General features: G+C 41.4%; 1 long non-coding RNA gene across 1 annotated transcript in view; it reads right to left on the minus strand.

Annotated features, from left to right (window-relative positions):
• Positions 1–340: 340 nt before the first annotated feature.
• The window catches only part of LOC136317114 (uncharacterized), a 56,231-nt gene continuing 35,581 nt past the window's right edge, over positions 341–20,990 (minus strand). Inside the window, exon 3 of the long non-coding RNA XR_010727840.1 lies at positions 341–645. This is a non-coding gene — a long non-coding RNA (uncharacterized lncRNA). The remainder of the gene's footprint in view (positions 646–20,990) is intronic.

A 20,990-nucleotide genomic window follows, 5' to 3' on the forward strand; every position in this document is an offset into this window, starting at 1 on the left:
TGCATGTTGCAGGTTCGATCCCCAGCTAGGGCACATACAAGGATCAACCAATGACGGCATGAATGAGTGGAATGACAAAATCAATGTTTTTTTTTTTCTCTCTCTCTCTCTCTCTGTGTATATATGTCTTTGTCTCCGTTTTTTTCTCTCTAAAAATTAATTTTAAAAATTTTCTAAAAGCCCCGAGACCAAAATTTCTGAGAATTGCTTCCCTAGAGAAATCTTTGCACATGTGTACTAGGAGACACTATAGGAATGTTCACCAAAGCCTGGGTTTTTTTTATTTATTTTTATTTTTATTTTTACAGAAACAGAGAGAGAGAGTCAGAGAGAGGGATATACAGGGACAGGCAGACAGGAACGGAGAGATGAGAAGCATCAATCATTAGTTTTTCATTGCGCGTTGCAACACCTTAGTTGTTCATTTATTGCTTTCTCATATGTGCCTTGACTGCGGGCCTTCAGCAGACTGAGTAACCCCTTGCTTGAGCCAGTGACCTTGGGTCCAAGCTGGTGAGCTTTTGTTCAAACCAGATGAGCCTGCACTCAAGCTGGCGACCTCGGGGTCTCGAACCTGGGTCCTCAGCATCCCAGTCCGACGCTCTATCCACTGTGCCACTGCCTGGTCAGGCCAAAGCCTGTTAACTGTAAGAAATGGAAACAAGAGTATAGGATGAGCAACTTGAAACATATGTGAAATACTATATGGAAATAATAAATGAATGAACTCTAACTACATGTTTCAACATAGATGAAACTCAGGAAACCTGACGCTGATTCAAAAACGTCACAAATAATATTTATATAAAGTGGGAAAATGTGTACAATTGCACAATACATGGATGCAGTCATATGTTGTAAAACCATACAGAAAAGCAAGGAGTGAACAATAAAAATGTTAGGACAGTGCTTACTGCAGGGAGGGGAAGGAGGGTGCCTGGGGAGGGCTGGCTACCCAGCGGGTTTTGCCATTTGGAAATGATTGGTTTTTGCAGCGGGGTGGTGAGCACACAGGTTATTTGTTTTATTATTTATTCAAACTCTACTTATACGTATATTCTAAAATTATAGTGTATGCTCTCGTTTCTCTTCAGATCGCATAAATCTTTCGCCCTTTACTAAAATTATAGTGTATATCATGAAAAAGAAATAAAATTAATTTTAAAAACAGGAATAATTGGCCTGACCTGTGGTGGTGCAGTGGATAAAGTGTCAACCTGGAAAACTGAGGTCAACGGTTCAAAACCCTGGGCTTGCCTGGTCAAGGCACATATGGGAGTTGATGCTTCTTGCTCCTCCTTTCTGTCTGTCTGTCTGTCTGTCTGTCTGTCTGTCTGTCTCTCCTCTCTAAAATGAATAAATAAAAAAATATTTAAAAATATTTAAAAAGAAACAGGAATAATTGGATAGAGTGCTGGTGGGAGTGTAGCTTGTCACAGGACCCTCCCTGAAGTCCGAGGGAACAGAACACCCCCTCCTCACCCCACTGAGGTACAGCTAGGTGTGTAGGCAATGCCCTTGAGAAACTTGGCTGTGAAGGGCGCAGAGCTCGAGAGATAAGATGATGGTATCTAGAGGATGGTCAAAGGATAATTTTTTTTAAAGATGGGAGATATTAGACTATGGTTGTTTGCCACTGGGAATAATCCAGTAGAGAGGGAGAAGATGAAGACACAAAAGAGAAAGGGGATAATGCAAGAGACAGGAGGGGCTGGGATCTGGGGCACTGGGCCTCAGAGAAGACGAGGGTGTCAGGCCCCTCATGGTAACAGGAAGGCAAGAGGAACGGATGAATACAGATAATGGGAGGTTTATAGATCCAGTGGTGGGAAGATGAGGGCCCTGTAACAATTTCTATTTTGTCATTAAGGCATGACGTAAGGTCATTTTCTGTAGAGAGAACAAAAATATTAGTCAGCCTTTCTTATAGCATGGTTGATAGAAAAAAATTTTTTTAGTACAATAGTTTAAAGTTTCATCTTCCCAATAATGTACATTTTTAGGATTGCTGTCAAATTTGGGAAAATCTGTTTAGTTTCTTTTATATAGGACATGTAAGATTTTAGGGAAGTTCAATTTACTTGTGGAGTGACAAATCATCAGTACTCTTTGATTTTTCACTGTTTATTAACTGGGGGCTTGGAAGGAAACTGTGCAAATGAGGAGCCCAGAAGATTCACTGACTTCTATAACAATCTTCCTCTGGCCCCTTTGAGCCACCTCTTCCTCCAGGAAGCATTCTCTGATTTTCCCAAGCGGAGGTTCTCCCATGGGTTTTTATTCCTTTCACTCACTGGACTTTTCCCAGTCTCTCCGAGCTAGCTAGGTCAACCTCCTTCACCAGATGGAGGGAGACCCAGAGGCTAAGGAGTCAGGACACACTTACCTGGGCCTGGGAGTCAGGCAGACTGGAATTTGGTATTTTGCACCTCGGGTGCACAGACAGAACAGGATTTATCCTAATTCTTGGTTCCTGACATACTCTCACCATTGGTCCAGGCGAGGGCTTCTCTCTTGGCTTTTCCTTGTGACCTTCAACAAGTTTCTTATCACTTGGAATCTCAGTTTCCCCATCTATAAACTGGGGATGATACCAATAATACTTACTGGATCAGAGTTGTGAGGATTCAATGGCATAGTGTATGTAATGTATGCACAGCCCTTTGTGCCTACTGTTTAGTGAAAGATGGTCCTCCACATGATCGAGACTGTGTTGCCAGTGCAGGATACAATAGTGAACGACAAAGGCCCAGGCCCTGCTTCCCGAGCTCATGCAGGGGTCCCCAAACTTTTTACACAAGGGGCCAGTTCACTGTCCCTCAGACCATTGGAGGGCCACCACATACAGTGCTCCTCTCACTGACCACCAATGAAAGAGGTGCCCCTTGCGGAAGTGCGGCGGTGGCCAGATAAATGGCCTCAGGGGGCCGCAGTTTGGGGACGCCTGGTAGTGGGCACCACACAGACCAGTGCAGTCCTGGTATATCAAGAATGATTTCATCTTTTGTTTCTATTTCTCCTCCTTACTTTTTACTGTCTCTTTCTCCCCAGTTTACTAGTACTGTCACCACCTCTCAGACATTCATCCATCTCTATCTTTAGTTTGCTTTCTCTTGTTTTTCTGCTTACATCTCTCTGGTGGTTTCTCTTTCTTGTGTCTAATATTCTCTCTCTCTCTCTCTCTCTCTCTCTCTCTCTCTCTCTCTCTCTTCCCTTCTTGCTCTTGCTGTCACTCTCACTATGATGCCTATGCTGGGGGGTCATCTTGTCTCCATCCTGTCTCCACCTAACTTAGAGGTCTCATTTGGTATGTGTCCCCACCCTCACATATATAATAATAATATATACAATACCACATTACCTTATCTGTTCCTGAATTTCTGTGCGTTCCAGAATTTCTGTCTTTTCTGTTCAACTTCCTTTGGCTCCTTCTTTTCTGTCTGCCTTTCTGTCTTCATCACTCTATCCCTATTTATTTTATTACTGGCTGTCCTCCAGTTCTTATCTGTTTGTGTTGCTGCATTCATTTATGTCTTTTCCCTACCTGACTTTCTCTACTCTCACCTTCCTGTTCTAACCTCTGTCTTCACCCCCACCCCCAGTATTTACATTATTGCTCACTGTTTTGTCTCTCTCTCTCTCTCACATACACCTGTTGGTCTTCTTGCTCCTCTTTCCCTATTTGATTCTCCCATCTCTTCTCCCCCTTTTCTGTCTCAGTTCCCATGTTGTGGGGTTGCTCTCATCACGTGCCTGTTTCTTGTCTCCATCTCTCTGTCCCTCTGTGTGTTTCATCTGTTTGCTATCTTGTCCCCAGTTATCTGTCACGCTGTCTCTATCTTTGTCACTGACTGTGTAGTCAGGAGTACGGTTGCTTATGCTAGATGGCTTGAATTCCAATCGTGGTTGTGCTACTGACTTTCTGTGCCTCAATGTCTTCATCTGTAATACGGGGCTGATAACAGTATCTGCTTCACAGTGCTACTGTTGAGCATCACACGAGCTAACACATGTACAGCTGGTAGAACCATGCCTCAGACATAACAAAGGCTCAAAAGTGTTAGTTTCTATACCATTAACTTCTTCCTCCTAACCTTCATCACTCTCTCCTTTCTATCTTTGTCTGTTTAATCCCAGTCACTCCCTCTCTATCTACCTGGCTGTTATCTTCTCCATCTCTCTCTCTCTGTCCTCATCTTTTATGTAGCTGTCTCTCTAGCCTTGATCTCTCTCTGTCCCCATCTCTTTTTCCTCTCTCTTCCTCTCTTCCTCCCTACATTCTCGCCTTATTTCTGTCACTCCCTTGTTCCCCACCCTGTCTGCTCCATCTTTCTGTATATCTCTCTATCCCCATCCTTTTTTGTTTCTTTATCCCAATTTCTGACTGTCTGTTCCCACCTTTCAGGCCCTATTTCTTGGCCTCTGTCTCTTTGTTCTCATTTCTCTATCTGTTCATCTGTCCCCATATCTATCTTTATTTATCTATTTCATTTAAAAAATCTCATTCTGATTCTTTGTCCTCATCTCCCTGTGTCTTCCTCTGGCCTCTCTGGACAATTTAGATTGGAATTGGTCTGGTAGATAATGTGGAGCTATAAAAAGGTTTAGGAGGAAGAAGTGGGCCTGGCAAGAAGCAAGTGGCAGGGTGTGGAATTTCATGGCTCTGCCAAATCTTCCTGAAAGACGTGGCCTCTGAGGTCAAGGTTAGCGTAAACCCCCTCAACTCAGCCTCCTGAAGAAAGACAAAGAATGCTGCAGTTATTGGGAGGACCAGGAAGGGGTATTTTTTCTGAGTGAAATTCCATCCGGAAGCTGGAATCCAGAGCATTTCCTGTTGTAATGCTTCTTCCAGACTTGGAAAGTCAGAACTTGCCACGTAGCATGTGTAGTCTATGCATATATTTCTACAGTGAAACAGAGATGCATACAGAATCCTTTGCCCTTAGAGATGCAGACATGTGTAGAGACATAAGGATACACAGAGAATCACGAACCCTCACAGTTGCAGATACTGCAAGACATAAAAAAGTACACAAAACAAATCACCTCCTGCCAGAGATGCAGACATACATAGGGATATTGAAAGACCCACGGGATTACCCCCTCACAGTTCAGGCCCCCAGGCAAACAGATACAGAAAAATAGTTCCACAGAGAATCATCCAGCTAATTTCCAACTGAAAACCTGTTCTTTTTCAGTCTGATATTTTTGTACAAACAGAAACATACCAGAGCATCAAGTATAAACACACATTTAAAGTGTCCAGATTCATATACAATCACAAATATCCAGAGCAACAGAGAATCATACATAGCCATTGCTTTGCTGGATGTGCAAAAGTAGCCGTTCTTCCTCTAGCCCCCAAATGGCAGGCATGCCGCTCTCTGGCACCCCCGCTCTGTGAAGGCGCCACCAGGTACTCAAGTTAGAAATTTTACTGTTAGGAACTAGACGAAAATTATTGAAAAATCCAGGTAAAAATTTTTTTCCTAGAAAAATACAAAATTACAAAAATGGTATAGGAAGTAGTAGAGAACTTGAACAGAATATTAAGCATTAATTAAATTGAAATGGTAGCCAAGGATCTCACTTCCCTCCAAATCCAGGCCCAGATGGATTTATACGTGTATTTTGCCAAACTCTCAAGGAACAGTTACTTTTCAGCTTATACAAGTTATTGCAGAAAATAGAAAAGGTGGGAAAGCTTCCGAGCTCATTTTATTAGTCTAGTTGAATATTTATTTATTTTTATTTTTTGTTTTGTTGGTGTAACTGCACAGACTTCATTTTTTTTAATTTAGAAAATCAAATTTAATGATGTGACATTGATCAGTAAGAGTATATATGTTTCAGCCTGACCAGGTGGTGGCGCAGTGGCTAGAGCGTTGGACTGGGACTCAGAGGACCCAGGTTTGAAACCCCAAGGTCACCAGCTTGAGCACGGACTCATCTGGCTTGAGTACAGGGTCGCTGGCTTGAGCGCAAAGGTCATTGGCTTGAAGCCTAAAGTTGCTGGCTTGAGCCCAAGGTCACTGGCTTGAGCAAGGGATCATAGACATGACCCCATGGTCACTGGCTTGAAATTCAAGGTCTCTGGCCTGAGAAAGAGGTCACTCGCTCTGCTGGAACCCTCCACCCCACCCAGGTCAAGGCACATATGAGATCAAGCAATCAGGAAACAACTAGGGTGCCTCAATGAAGAATTGATGCTTCTCATCTTTCTCCCTTTCTGTCTGTCCCTATGTGTCCCTTTCTCTGTTTCTCTCTGTGTGTCTGTCAAAAAAAGAATACCTAGGTTTCAGATAAACATTCCTATAGCATTTGAATTGTTAAATGTGTTGTATGCCCATCACCAGAAGTCAGATCAAGGCTCCATTGGAGCAAAGATGGCCCGGGCGCTGGGGATGGCTCCTTGGCCTCTGCCCCAGGCGCTAGAGTGGCTCTGGTCACGGCAGAGCGACGCCTCGGAGCGGCAGAGCATCGCCCCCTGGTGGGCAGAGCGTTGCCCCTGGTGGGCGTGCCGGGTGGATCCCGGTCGGGCGCATGCGGGAGTCTGTCTGACTGTCTCTCCCCATTTCCAGCTTCAGAAAAATACAAAAAAAAAAAAAAAAAGTCAGATCATTTCCCATCACCATATATTTGTCCTCTTTACTCACCTCCTCTCCACCCCCTTCCATCTGGTAACCCCTTTACTTTATCTATGTCTATGAGTCTTATTTTTATATCACACTTATGTGTGAAATAATATACTTCTTAGCTTTTTTGATTTACTTATTTCACTCAGTATAATGTTCTCAAGGTCCATGCATGTTGTTGTAAATGGCAATATGTCATCGTTTCTTATGGCTGAGTAGTACTACTTGTATATATGTACCCTATCTTTTTTTTTTTTAAAGAGATAGAGCGAGAGTCAGAGAGAGGGATAGATAGGGACAGACAGACAGGAACGGAGAGAGATGAAAAGCATCAATCATCAGTCTTTTGTTGTGGCACTTTAGTTGTACATTGATTGCTTTCTCATATGTGCCTTGACCAGGGGGCTACAGCAGACCTAGTAACCCCTTGCTCAAGCCAGCAACCTTAGGTCCAAGCTGTTGAGCTTTGCTCAAACCACACGAGCCTGCGTTCAAGCTGGCGACCTCAGGGTCTCGAACCTGAGTCCTCCACATCCCAGTCCGATGCTCTATCCACAGTGCCACCATCTGGTCAGGCTGTACCCTACCTTCTTTATCCAATCCTCTATCGAGGGGCATTTTGTTTCCATGTCTTGGCCACCGTAAATGAACATGGGAATGCATGTCATTGTGTACCAACGTTTTCAAATTTTTTGGGTAGATACCCAGTAGAGGGATTGCTGGGTCATATGTAGCTCTATTATTAATTTTTTGAGGAACCACCATACTTTCTTCCATAATGGTTGTACAAATTTGCATTCCCACCAGCAGTGAATGAGGGTTCATTTTTCTCCAGCCTTTCCAGCACTTATTACTACTGTCTTGTTGATAACAGCCAATCTAACAGATGTAAGGTGGTATCTCTTTGTAGTTTTGATTTGTACTTCTCTAGTAGCTAGTGAAGATGAGCATCTTTTCATATATCTGTTGGCCATTTGTATGTCTTCTTGGGAGAAATGTCCTTTCAGGTCCTTTCCCCATTTTTAATTGGATTACTTGCTTGTTTGGTGTTAAGCTTTGTGAGTTCTTTATATATTTTGGATATTAACTCCTTATCAGAGCTGTTGTTTGTAAATATCATCTCCCATTTGGTTGGCTGCTTTTTTATTTTGTTGTGGGTTTCTTTTCCTGTGCATAAGCTTTTTAGTTGAATATAGTTCTATTCATGTATTTTTGTCTTTACTTCCCTTGTCTTTGGGGTCAAATTCATAAAATGTTCTCTACAGTAAAAGTCCATAAGTTTAGTACCTATGTTTTCTTCTATGTGATTTATTGTCTTAGATATTATATTTAGGTATTTGATCTATTTTGAATTAATTTTAGTGCATGAGGACAGGGTGTAGTCAACTTTCATCCTTTTGCATGTGGCTTTCCAATTTTCCCAGCACCATTTATTGAAGAGGCTTTCTTTTCTCCATTGTATGTTTTTGGCTCCTTTGTTGAAGATGATTTGTCCATATATATCATATGTGGTTTTATTTCTGGGCTCTTGATTCTGTTCCAGTGGTCTGTATGTCTGTTTTTCTGACAATACTATGCTGTTCTGATTATCGTGGCTCTGTAGTATAATTTGAAGTCAGGTAGTGTGATACCTCTGGCTTTATTTTTTTTCCTCAGGATTGCTTTGACTATTCATGGTCTTTTATGGTTCCATACAAATCCGGTGATTTTTTGCTTTATTAAAAAAAAAATGACATTGACATTGGGACTTCAATTGTGATTGCATTAAATTTGTATATTGCTTTGGGAAGTATGGACATTTTAATTATGTTGAGTCTTCTGATCCATGAACATGGAATATTTTTCTATTTCATCGTGTCTTTTTCAATTTCTTTTAGTAATGCTTGTTTTTCTTTAAAGATTTTTAAATTTATTTTTTAGAGAAGAGAGAGAGAGAGAGAGAGAGAGCGAGCGCAGGGCAGAGGAGGAAGCATTGATTCCCATACGTGCCTTGAGCAGGCAAGCCCAGAGTTTTGAACCAGCGACCTCAGTGTTTCAGGTTATTGCTTTATCCACTGCGCCACCACAGGTCAGGCCAAGTTTTAGTAATGTTTTGTAGTTTTCAGTATATAGGTCCTTCACATCCTTTGTTAAGATTATTTCTAGATATTTTTGTTGTTGCAACTGTAAAAGGGGTTGGTTTTTCAATTCATTTTCTGAAGTTTCTTCATTGGCATATAGGAAAGCAGTAGAATTTTGTATACTGATTTTGTATCCTGTGACTTTACCATATATCTAATAGTATTTTTGTGGAATCTTTGGGGTTTTCCATATACAGGATCATGTCATATGCAAAAAGGCACCAATGTGGGTGCCTTTTATTTCTTTCTCTTGCCTAATTGCTCTGGCTAAGACTTCCAGTACTGTGCTGAATAAGAGTGAAGAGAGTGAGAAGCCTTCTCTTGTTTCTGATTTTAGAGAAAAAGTTTTCAGTTTTTCACCAGTTAGTATGATCTTGGCTGATGGTTTCTCATATGCGGTCTTTATTATGCTAAGTTACTTTGCTTCTATACACCTTTTATTGAGTGTTTTAAACATAAATGGATGTTGTATCTTATTGAATGCCTTCCCTGCATTCATTGATAAAATAATATGATTTTTATCCTTTTTTTGTGACAGAGACAGAGAGAGAGACACACACAGTGAGAGGAATAGATAGAGACAGACAGACAGGAAAGGAGAAGGATGAGAAGCATCAATTCTTTATTGTGGTTCCTTAGTTGTTCATTGATTGCTTTTTCATATGTGCTTTGACTTGGGGGCTATAGTAGAGTGAGTGACCTGTTGCTCAAGCCAGTGACCTTGGGCTTCAAGCCAGTAACCTTTGGGCTGCAGCCAGCAACCATGGAGTCATGCCTATGATCCCATGCTCAAGCCAGAAAACCCGTGCTCAAGCTGGTGAACCCGTGCTCAAGCCAGAGAGCTCATGGTTTTTTTGTTTTGTTTTGTTTTTACAGAGACAGCAAGAGTCAGAGAGAGGGATAGATAGGAACAGACAGACAGGAACGAAGAGAGATGAGAAGCATCAATTATCAGTTTTTCGTTGCAACACCTTAGTTGTTCATTGATTGCTTTCTCATATGTGCCTTTACCGTGGGCCTTCAGCAGACCGAGTCACCCCTTGCTAGAGCCAGCGACCTTGGGTCCAAGCTGGTGAGCTTTTGCTCAAACCAGATGAGCCCACGCTCAAGCTGGCGAGCTTGGGGTCTTGAACCTGGGTCTTCCGCATCCCAGTCCGATGCTCTATTCACTGCACCACCGCCTGGTCAGGCAACCTCGGGGTTTTGAACCTGGGTTTTTTGCATGCCAGCCTGATGCTCTATCCACAGTACCACCACCTGGTTAGGCCTTTTTTTTTTAAAGATTTTTTTAATAAATAAATTTTTATTAATTTTAATGGGGTCACATCAATAAATCAGGGTACATATATTCAAAGAAAACATGGCCAGGTTATCTTGTCATTCAATTCTGTTGCATACCCATCACCCAAAGTCAGATTGTCCTCCGTCACCTTCTATCTAGTTTTCTTTGTGCCTCTCCTCCTCCCCCTCTCCCTCCTTCCCTCCCCCTGTCCCCCCTAACCACCACACTCTTGTCCATGTCTCTTAGTCTCGTTTTTATGTCCCACCAATGTATGAAATCCTGCAGTTCTTGTTTTTTTCTGATTTACTTATTTCACTTCATATAATGTTATCAATATCCCACCATTTTGTTGTAAGTGATCCGTTGTCATCATTTCTTATGGCTGAATAATATACCATGGTGTATATGTGCCCCATCTTCTTTATCCATTCTTCTATTTTTTTTACAGTGATTAAAGCCTTTAAGCAAGCTCTTTGCCAATACAGCAAGAATCCATAAAAGAGTAGTGTCCTTAACATGTTCACCAAGTCCAAGTTGGCCCCAACACCATGCCAAATCCCTGAAAAATGCAACCCAACCCCAGTTCAGTCTGTTAGGAGCTGTCACAAGGAGCAGGAGTCCAGGAAAAGTCCACATCCAGGAAAAGTCTGCATGGCACTGGAATTGTTGTCACAATTCTATACTTTGCAGCTCACGTCCAAGTCCCAATGACCGCTGCTTCTAGCTGGTAATGATTCAGGTAGACTGGGAAAGCCATCTGCAGCATGTGTGAAGATGGAGCTTCTGTTCTCCTCTGCCAGTCTCGGTGTGGCTTCTTCAGTGTTCCTTGGTTGAAGCGTCCTCTTAGTTTTAAGTTGGTTTTTCCAGATGATAGTTCTTAAAATTATTTTGTAATCCACTTTGTTTCTGGGAGGTGGATGTTGGTACATCCGCCTACTCCAGCGCCATCTTGTCTTCTCCTTTTTTAAAGATTTTATTTACTGATTTTACAGCAAGAGGAAGTGAAGGCAGAAAGAAGTATTAACTGATAGTTGCTTCACTTTAGTTGTTCATTGGTTGTTTATCGTACATGCTTGACCAGTCCAAGCTCAGGGTTTTGAACTGGTGACCTCAGCATTCCAGGTCCATGCCTTATACACTGAGCTACCACAAACTGGGCTTTCCTTTGTTTTGTTGATATAGTGTATTACACTTATTGATTTACATATGTTCAATTATCCTTGTGCTCCTGAAATGAATCCTGGAATTGATAGTGATGTATTATTATTATTATTATTTTGTATTTTTCCGAAGTTAGAAGCTGGGAGGCAGCTCCCACATGCACCCAACTGGGATCCACCCAGCATGCCCACCAGGGGGCGATGCTCCGCCCATCTGGGGCATTGCTCCACTGTGGCCTGAGCCATTCTAGCACCTGACGCAGAGGCCATGGAGCCGTCCTCAGCGCCCGGGCCAACTTTGCTCCAATGGAGCTTTAGCTGCTGGAGGGGAAGAGAGAGATAGAAAGGAAGGAGAGGGGGAAGGTTGGAGAAGCAGATGGGTGCCTATCCTGTGTGCCCTGACTGGGAATTGAACCCAGAACTTTCACATGCCGGGCCGATGCTCTACCACTGAGCTAACCGAACAGAGCCATGATGTATTATTTTTTAAATGTATTGTTGTATTCGATTTGCTAGTATTTTGTTTAGAATTGTTGCATCTGTATTCATCAAAGATATTGGTCTGTAGTTTTCTTTGTTTGTGTTGTTGTTGCCAGGTTTTGGTGTCAGAGTTATGTTGGCCTCAGAAAATGTGTTGAGGAGTATTGCTTCTATTTTTTGGATGACTTTGAGAAGAATAGGTACTAAATCTTCTTTGAATGTTTGGTAGAATTCAGTATTGTAGCCATCTGGTCTTGGACTTTTATTTTTGGGGAGATTTTTGATAGTTGTTTCTATTGCCTCCCACCTTATGGCTCTACCATATATCTCCATGTATAAATATAAGATGCTCCCATACATTTTGGGGCCCGAAATTTGAAAAAAAGACAACAAGCATGAAAAAGCAGGAAATGCAAGTAAAAAAACAACAACTACAACCTCTGTATAAGATGCACCCAGTTTTTAGATCCCAAAATTTTCAAAAAAGGGTGCATCTGCCTGACCAGGCAGTAGTGCAGTGGATAGAGTGTAGGACTGGGATTCGGAAGACACAGGTTTGAGACTCTGAGGTTGCCAGCTTGAGCGTGGGCTCATCTGGTTTGAGCAAAAAGCTCACCAGCTTGGACCCAAGGTTGCTGACTTGAGCAAGGGGTTACTCGGTCTGCTGAAGGCCCACGATCAAGGCACATATAAGAAAGCAATCAATGAACAACTAAGGTGTCACAATGAAAAACTGATGATTGATGCTTCTCATCTCTCTCCGTTCCTGTCTGTCTGTCCCTATCTATCCCTCCGACTCTCGCTCTGTCTCTGTAAAAAAATAAAATAAAAGTGCTCCCCAAAAGGGTGCATTTTATGCATTAGTAAATACAGTATTTAGGTTTTCCACTTATTCGTGACTCTGTCTAGGAAGATTGTAAAGTTCTAAGAAATTACCCAATTCTTCTACATTGTTGAATTTTGTGGCATATAATCTATCATACTATTCTAATATGATCCTTTGTATATCTATGATGTTTATGGTAAGTTCTCCTCTTTCTTTCAGATTTTGTTGATATGAGTCATTTCTCTTTTTTCTTCAGTGAGTCTAACCAGAGGTTTGTTGAATTTGTTGATCTTTTCAAAGAACCAGCTCTTTGTTGTATTAATTTTTTCTACAGTTTTTTCTCTATTTCATTTGGTTCTGCTCTAAGTTTTACTATTTCCTTTCTTCTGCCCACTTTGGGTTGCTTTTGGTCTTCTTTTTATAGTTCTTTCAGATGTAATGTTAGGTTGGGATTTCTCTTATTTCTTTTTTTTTCTTATTTCTTCGTATAAGCCTGTAATGATATAAATTTCCCTCTTATTACTGCTTTTGCTGCATTCCAGAAGTTTTGATATGTTGTGTTGTTATTCTCGCTTGATTGTACATATATATATATTTTTTTTTTTCTGAAGCTGGAAATGGGGAGAGACAGTCAGACAGACTCCCGCATGCGCCCGACCGGGATCCACCCGGCACGCCCACCAGGGGTGACGCTCTGCCCACCAGGGGGCGATGCTCTGCCCCTCCGGGGCATCGCTCTGCCGCGACTAGAGCCACTCTAGCGCCTGGGGCAGAGGCCAAGGAGCCATCCCCAGCGCCTGGGCCATCTTTGCTCCAATGGAGCATTGGCTACGGGAGGGGAAGAGAGAGACAGAGAGGAAGGAGGGGGGGTGGGGGTGGAGAAGCAAATGGGCGCTTCTCCTAAGTGCCCTGGATGGGAATCGAACCCCGGTCCCCCACCCGCCAGGCCGACACTCTACCGCTGAGCCAACCGGCCAGGGCTGTTTGTATATATCTTTTGATGTCTGCATTTATTTCTTCTTGACTCAGTCATTTTTTAGAAGTATACTGTTTAATTTCCACATTTTTGTGGGTTTTACTTCCTTTTTGCTGCTGACTTCTAATTTCAATGCCTTATGGTCTGAAAATGTGCTTGATATAATTTCAATCTTCCTGAATTTGTTAAAGTTAGTTTCGTGGCCCAACATGTGGTCTAGTCTTGAGAATGTTCCATGCACACTGGAGAATGTATAATCTGATGTTTTGGGATGAAATGTCCTGTAAACGTCTATTATGTCTATTTTTTCTAGTGTGTAATTTAAGTCCAATATGTCTTTATTGATTTTATGTTTGTAAGATCTACCTAAAGCCATCAATGGTATGTTGAGATCTTCAACTATGATTGTGTTTTTGTATATGTTAGTTTTAGGTTTGTTAGTATATGTCTAATATATTTTAGTGATCCCTGATTTGTTGCATATATATTAAGAATCTAGCCTGACCAGGTGGTGGCGCAGTGGATAGAGCATCGGACTGGGATGCGGAAGGACCCAGGTTCGAGACCCCGAGGTCGCCAGCTTGAGTGCGGGCTCATCTGGCATGAGCAAAGAGCTCACCAGCTTGGACCCAAGGTCCCTGGCTCCAGCAGGGGGTTACTTGGTCTGCTGAAGGCCCACGGTCAAGGCACATGTGAGAAAGCAATCAATGAACAACTAAGAAGTCGCAACGCGCAAAGAGAAACTGATGATTGATGCTTCTCATCTCTCTCCACTCCTGTCTGTCCGTCCCTGTCTATCTCTGCCTCTGTAAAAAAAAAAAAAAAAAAAAAAAAAAAAAGAATCTAGTATAATCTTGAATTTTTGATTCTAAATCCAGACAGACACAATAAAAGAAAAGAAAATTATGGGTTTATTTCACTTACTAATATAGATGCACAAATCTTCAATAAAATATTAACAAATCAAATCCAATAGTATATTAAAAATGCATCACAATCAAATAGAGTTTATTCCAAGAATGCAAGGATAATTTCTTAAACCTCAGAAAAAATCTGTCAATTTAATTTGCCACATTTATAGACTAAAGGAGAATAATCATATGGGTATCTCAGTTAATGTAGAAAAAGTATGTTACATACCTACTTATGATAAAACTATTAGTGAACTAGGAATAGAGGGAAATTTTCTTAACTTGGTGAAGGTTACAGACCCAAACTTTACAGTATATCTTATACTAAATGGAGAAACTTAAGATGCAATCCCTGAATCTTGATATTGAAACTAGATATTTACTTATACCAACTACTGTTTAACATACAACTGAAGTCTTTGTCAATAGTATAAAGGGAGAAAAAGAACTAAAAGGTATATGGATTAGAAGAAATAAAACCAATAGTTTCAATGGACACCTCAGAATTAAAGAGTTCAGCTAGGTTGCCAGGTACAAAATCAACTAATTAGAATCAACAGTGTTCCTTTACATTAGCAATAAACAAGTATAAAAAAGGAATAAAAATAAGATATTCAAAATTAATTATTAGATCAAATTAAAAACTTTTCCAAATGTCAGGATAACTAAAAACAAGCAAACAGCACTGGGCAGATAGCTCAGTTGGTTGGAGCATCATAGCGAGGTGCAAGGGTTGCCAGTTCAATACCTAATCAGGGTACATACAGAAACAGATCAATGTTTCTGTCTCCCTCTCTCTCCCTACCTCTCTCTCTAAAATAAATCAATAAAAAATTAAGAAACATGACCGACTAGTGGTGGCACAGTTGATAGGGTGTCAACCTGGGATGCTGGAGGTCCCAGGTTTGAAACCCTGACGTTTCTAGCTTAAGTGTAGGCTCATATGGCTTGAACGCAGGCTTACCAGCTTGAGTGTGGGATTATTGACATGATCCCATGGTCACTGGCTTGAGCCCATAGGCCACTGGCTTGAACAAGGTGTCACTATCTCTGTAAAAGCCCCCCACTCCCTGCCGTCAAGGCACATATGAGAAGCAATCAATGGACAAGTAAGTGCCACAACTATGAGTTGATGCTTCTCATCTCTCTGCCTTCCTATCTATCTGTCTGTCTGTCTGTATCTCTTGCTAAGTGTGTGTGTGTGTGTGTGTGTGTATATATATATATATATATATATATATATAAATGCTTTTAATATATAAACATACAACCAAAAAAGAAAAACTTAAAATAACATGACTATATTAATAGCAAAACATTTTTTGTATCAATAATTATAAATGGTCTTAGCTAACCTATGCAAAGAAAAAACATTTTCCATTGGATCACTGAGCAAAACCCAACTGCTGTATTCAAGACAGTCAACTAAAACAAATATAATCAGAAAGGTTAAAAATACAAGAGCCCTGGCCAGTTGGCTCAGTGGTAGAGTGTCAGCCTGGCGTGCGGAAGTCCTAGGTTCGATTCCCGGCCAGGGCACACAGGAGAAGCGCCCATCTGCTTCTCCACCTCTCCCCCTCTCCTTCCTCTCTGTCTCTCTCTTCCCCTCCCGCAGCCAAGGCTCCATTGGAGCAAAGATGGCCCGGGCGCTGAGGATGGCTCCATGGCCTCTGCCTCAGGCACTAGAGTGGCTCTGGTCGCAACAGAGCGACGCCCCCTGGTGGGCATGCTGGGTGGATCCCAGTCGGGCGCATGCAGGAGTCTGTCTGACTGCCTCCCCGTTTCCAGCTTCAGAAAAATACATGGCCCTGGCCGGTTGGCTCAGCGGTAGAGTGTCGGCCTAGCGTGCGGAGGACCCGGGTTCGATTCCCGGCCAGGGCACACAGGAGAAGCGCTCATTTGCTTCTCCACCCCTCCACCGCGCTTTCCTCTCTGTCTCTCCCTTCCCCTCCCGCAGCCAAGGCTCCAATGGAGCAAAGATGGCCCGGGCGCTGGGGATGGTTCTGTGGCCTCTGCCTCAGGCGCTAGAGTGGCTCTGGTCGCAACATGGCGACGCCCAGGATGGGCAGAGCATCGCCCCCTGGTGGGCAGAGCATCGCCCCTGGTGGGCGTGCCGGGTGGATCCCGGTCGGGCGCATGCGGGAGTCTGTCTGACTGTCTCTCCCTGTTTCCAGCTTCAGAAAAATGAAAAAAAAAAAAAAAAGAAAAATACAAAAAAAAAAATACAAGAAAGGGCTAATGTATAATAGTCAAATGTAAAGAAATAAAGCAGGGGTTGCGATCTTAATTATCAATTTAAAACCTCAGAATGAAAGGCATTAATTAACTGTTAAGATCCTTAAAAACAAGGAAAGACTGAGTTACTGTCACAGACTGGAGGAGATATGATGACTAAATACAATGTGGGATCCTGGGTAGGAACTTGGAACAGAAAAAAAAAAGGTAAAATCTGAATAAAAACTGGTAAATCTGGTGGTTAATAGCAATCTACCAATGCTAATCTCTTAGTTTTGACAAGTGAAGTTATATATTTACATGAGGGGTAAATAGGTGAAGGGTATGTCCTTGCAACTGTTCTGTAAATCTCAAATTATTCCATAAGAAAAAGCTTATTATAAAAAAAGCATTAATTAAGGCAAAAAGGGCCATGAGTCACAATGAGAATATAAAGTTACGACTATTTTTGTACCAAATAACAGCATCTTTCAAAAAGCTGAAATGTTAAAAGGTACAAGGAGAAACTAAGAAAAGGAGAAATTTAACTTACCTTTCTCATTGCAGGACAGGTCAAATCAACAACAACAACAACACAACAAACCAATAAGAATACAGAAAACCTAAACAACAAAATCAACATTAGGCCAAGAAGAAAGTCTCAGTAAATCGCAAAAAATGGAACCAATACAATGTTCTCTGATCACAAATGGATAAAACTAGAAACCAATGTAAAATGGATCTTCTGTCTGAACATGTTCAAAACTCTCTGTCAAACAACTCTTGGTGCCCTGGCTGTTTGGCTCAATGCTAGAGTGTCAGCCCAGCATGTAGAAGTTCTGAGTTCACTTCCAGGTCAAGGCACACAAGAGAAATGACCATCTGCTTCTTCACCCCTTCCCCCATCTCTCTCTCTTTTCCCCTACCGCAGCCATGGCTCGATTGGTTTGAGCAAAGTTGGCCCTGGGTGCTGAGCATGGCTCCATGGCCTAGGCCTCAGGTGCTGAAGCGTCTTGGTTGCTGAGCAATGGAGCTGTGGCCCAGCTGGGCAGAGTATCACCTCGTGGGGGCTTGCTGGGTGGATCTGAGTTAGGGTGCATGCGGGAGCCTGTCTCTGCCTCTCTGTCTCTCACTTAATAAAAACAAACAAACAGACAGACATAACTCCTGGGTCAAAAGGGAAACTCAAACCAAAACTGCTAAATTTCTAGACAGTAATGATAATGAAAACAGTATATATCAGAATCTATGGATATCGTGGTCAGAGGAGAGTTCACAGCCTTAAAATACTAAATATTTATTAAAAATGAGGAAAAAATATAAATAACTACCTGACTCAAAATGAGAAAGAAAAACAAAATAAATCTAAAGGGGAGTAGAAGGAAAAGTTTAACAAAAAGAAAATTCCAAGTAAAGGAGTTAGAAAACAGATAACAGTAGAAATAATAAATAGATGAGTCAAGTCTGTGAAAAATAAATATATGTAAACCATTAAATAACATAATCAAGAAAAGGAGAAAGCACAAATATACGAATTTGGAAATGAAAGATTGAACATAGCTATAGAAAGAGGGACCTTTTAAACATCATAAAAGACTTCCTTGTACAACTCTATGAAAATTGTTTTAAAGACCTGGAAGAAATGGAAAACATCTTAGGAAAATATAATATAGCAAAACTGATTCCAAAAGAGAAAAATTCATATAGACCAATTTCCAAGGAAGAAATGGAGATAGTTATAAAGAGCTACTTTCCCCCAAGCCCCAAACCATGATGCTTTATTTTATTTCTTTTCTTTTTTAAAGATTTTATTTATTTTAGAGAGGAGTTGGAGAGAGAGAAGGGGGAGGAGCAGGAGGCATTAACTCTCATATGTGCCTTGACCAGGGAAGCTCAGGGTTTTGAACCTGCAAACTCAGTGTTACAGGTCAAAACTTTTATCTACTGTGACACCACAGGTCAGGCCCCATGATCCTTTCACAGTGGAAGTCTGCTAACACTAACAAGCAGATAATCTGAATGCTATTTTTATTTCTCCAAGCCTAAAGGAGTACTTTCAAATTCTTTTAATGAAATGAGTATAACATTGATAACAAAATATGACAAAGATCCCACAAAATAAGAAAATAATATCAATCAATCTTTGCTTATGAATATCAATGCAAAGTCTTACATAAAATATTAGCAAAAATATATATATTAGCAGACAAAATCCATAGAATCATTCAATATTGAAACTAATATATTATAAAACAATATTGAATATCAACTGTAATCAAAAGAAAAAAATACCTCCCCAAAGATTCATTCAATATTAGGAAATTCATTAATAAAATCTAACACATTATTAAATCTGAAATATCTTACTTTCAGAAATGTGAAAGAATGAATTGACAAAATTCAACACCCACTCTATTTAAAATACAACAACATGCAATAAAAGAGGACTATATGATGTCTTCCTTGATATAATTATGTGTGTGTGTGTGTGTCAATGTTTTTCTATGTCCCAAAATTCAGTTATCCAGCATTTCACTTAAGCAGGAAACACCAGCAGCATTTATATGCTAAAATCAGATACCAGGTAAGGTATAAACTCTCTCCACTACCGTTCAACATACATATTGGAGGTAGCAAGCAATGTAAGTAGAAAAGACAAAGAAAGTAGAAGTATCATATAAAATTGGAATGCGTCAGCCTGGCGTGCAGGAGTCTCGGGTTTGATTCCCAGCCAGGGCACACAGGAGAAGCGCCCATCTGCTTTTCCAACCCTCCCCCTCTCCTTCCTCTCTGTCTCTCTCTTCCCCTCCCGCAGCCAAGGCTCCATTGGAGCAAAGTTGGCCCGGGCGCTGAGGATGGCTCCGTGGCCTCTGCCTCAGGCATTAGAGTGGCTCTGGTCGCAACAGAGCGACGCCCCGGATGGGCAGAGCATCGTCTCCTGGTGGGCATGCCGGGTGGATCGGTCAAGCGCATGCAAGAGTCTGTCTGACTGCCTCCTCGTTTCCAACTTTGGAAAAAGACAAAATAAATAAATAAATAAATAAATAAATAAATAAATAAAATTAATACATATAAATCCTGGAGGAAAGGCTTCATTTATTAGAGCAATAAAAAAGATAAAATACTGTCTTATTCTATTGGGGCTGCTATAACAGAATACCTTAGACCGGGTGGCTTATAAACAACAGAAATTCATTTTTCACAGTTCTAGAAGCTGAGAAGTCCAAGATCAAGGTATGGGCAGATTCAATGTCTGTTGAGAGCCTGCTTCCTGGCTCATAGACTACCTTCTTCTAGCTATGTTCTCATATGGTAGAATGGGCAAGAGAACTCTCTGGGGTCTCTTTATAAGGGCACTAATCCCATTCATGAGGGTTCTACCTTCATGAACTAATCACCTCACAAAAGCCTCATCTCCAATTACCATCACATTGGGAATTAGGTTTCAACATATGAATTTTGGGGGCACACATTCAGTCTATAGCAAATTCATAGAAACAAACTTAACAAGAAATATCCAAAATTTTTTGTGTGATATTTAAATTTTATTTTTTATTTAATTATTGATTTAGAGAAGAAGAGAAAGAAAAAGAGAAACATCAACTTGTTGTTCCACTTATTCATGCATTTATTGGCTGATTCTTGTATGTGCCCTGACCAGGGATCAAACCTGCAACCTTGGTGTATCGAGAAGACCCTCTACCCAACTGAGTTACCTGGCCTGGGCCTGTCCAAACTCTTTATGAGAAAACATTTGTAAAACTCTGGAGGAACAAATGAAAAAGCATCACAGATTTTTAAATAGGAAGACTCAAAATTATGGAAATGTTAAAATAATTTATAAATTTAATATAAACTCATTAAAATATCATTTTTTTCAGCCCTGGCCGGTTGGCTTAGTGGTAGAGCATCGGCCTGGTGTGCAGAGGTCCCGGGTTCGATTCCCGGCCAGGGCACACAGGAGAAGCGCCCATCTGCTTCTCCACCCCTCCCCCTCTCCTTCCTCTCTGTCTCTCTCTTCCCCTCCCGCAGCCAAGGCTCCATTGGAGCAAAGATGGCCCGGGCGCTGGGGATGGCTCCTTGGACTCTGCCCCAGGCGCTAGAGTGGCTCTGGTCGCAGCAGAGCGACGCCCCGGAGGGGCAGAGCATCGCCCCCTGGTGGGCAGAGTGTCGCCCCTGGTGGGCGTGCCGGGTGGATCCCGGTCGGGTGCATGCGGGAGTCTGTCTGACTGTCTCTCCCCGTTTCCAGCTTCAGAAAAATACAAAATATATATATATATATATATATATATATATATATATATATATATATATCATTTTTTTTCCTGATACTAAGCAAACTGAATTCAAGTTCGAATGGGAAAAAAAGCAAGCATAGCCAGGATA

Source organism: Saccopteryx bilineata, chromosome X (assembly GCF_036850765.1).
Source record: "Saccopteryx bilineata isolate mSacBil1 chromosome X, mSacBil1_pri_phased_curated, whole genome shotgun sequence".
Classification (NCBI taxonomy): Eukaryota; Metazoa; Chordata; class Mammalia; order Chiroptera; family Emballonuridae; genus Saccopteryx; species Saccopteryx bilineata.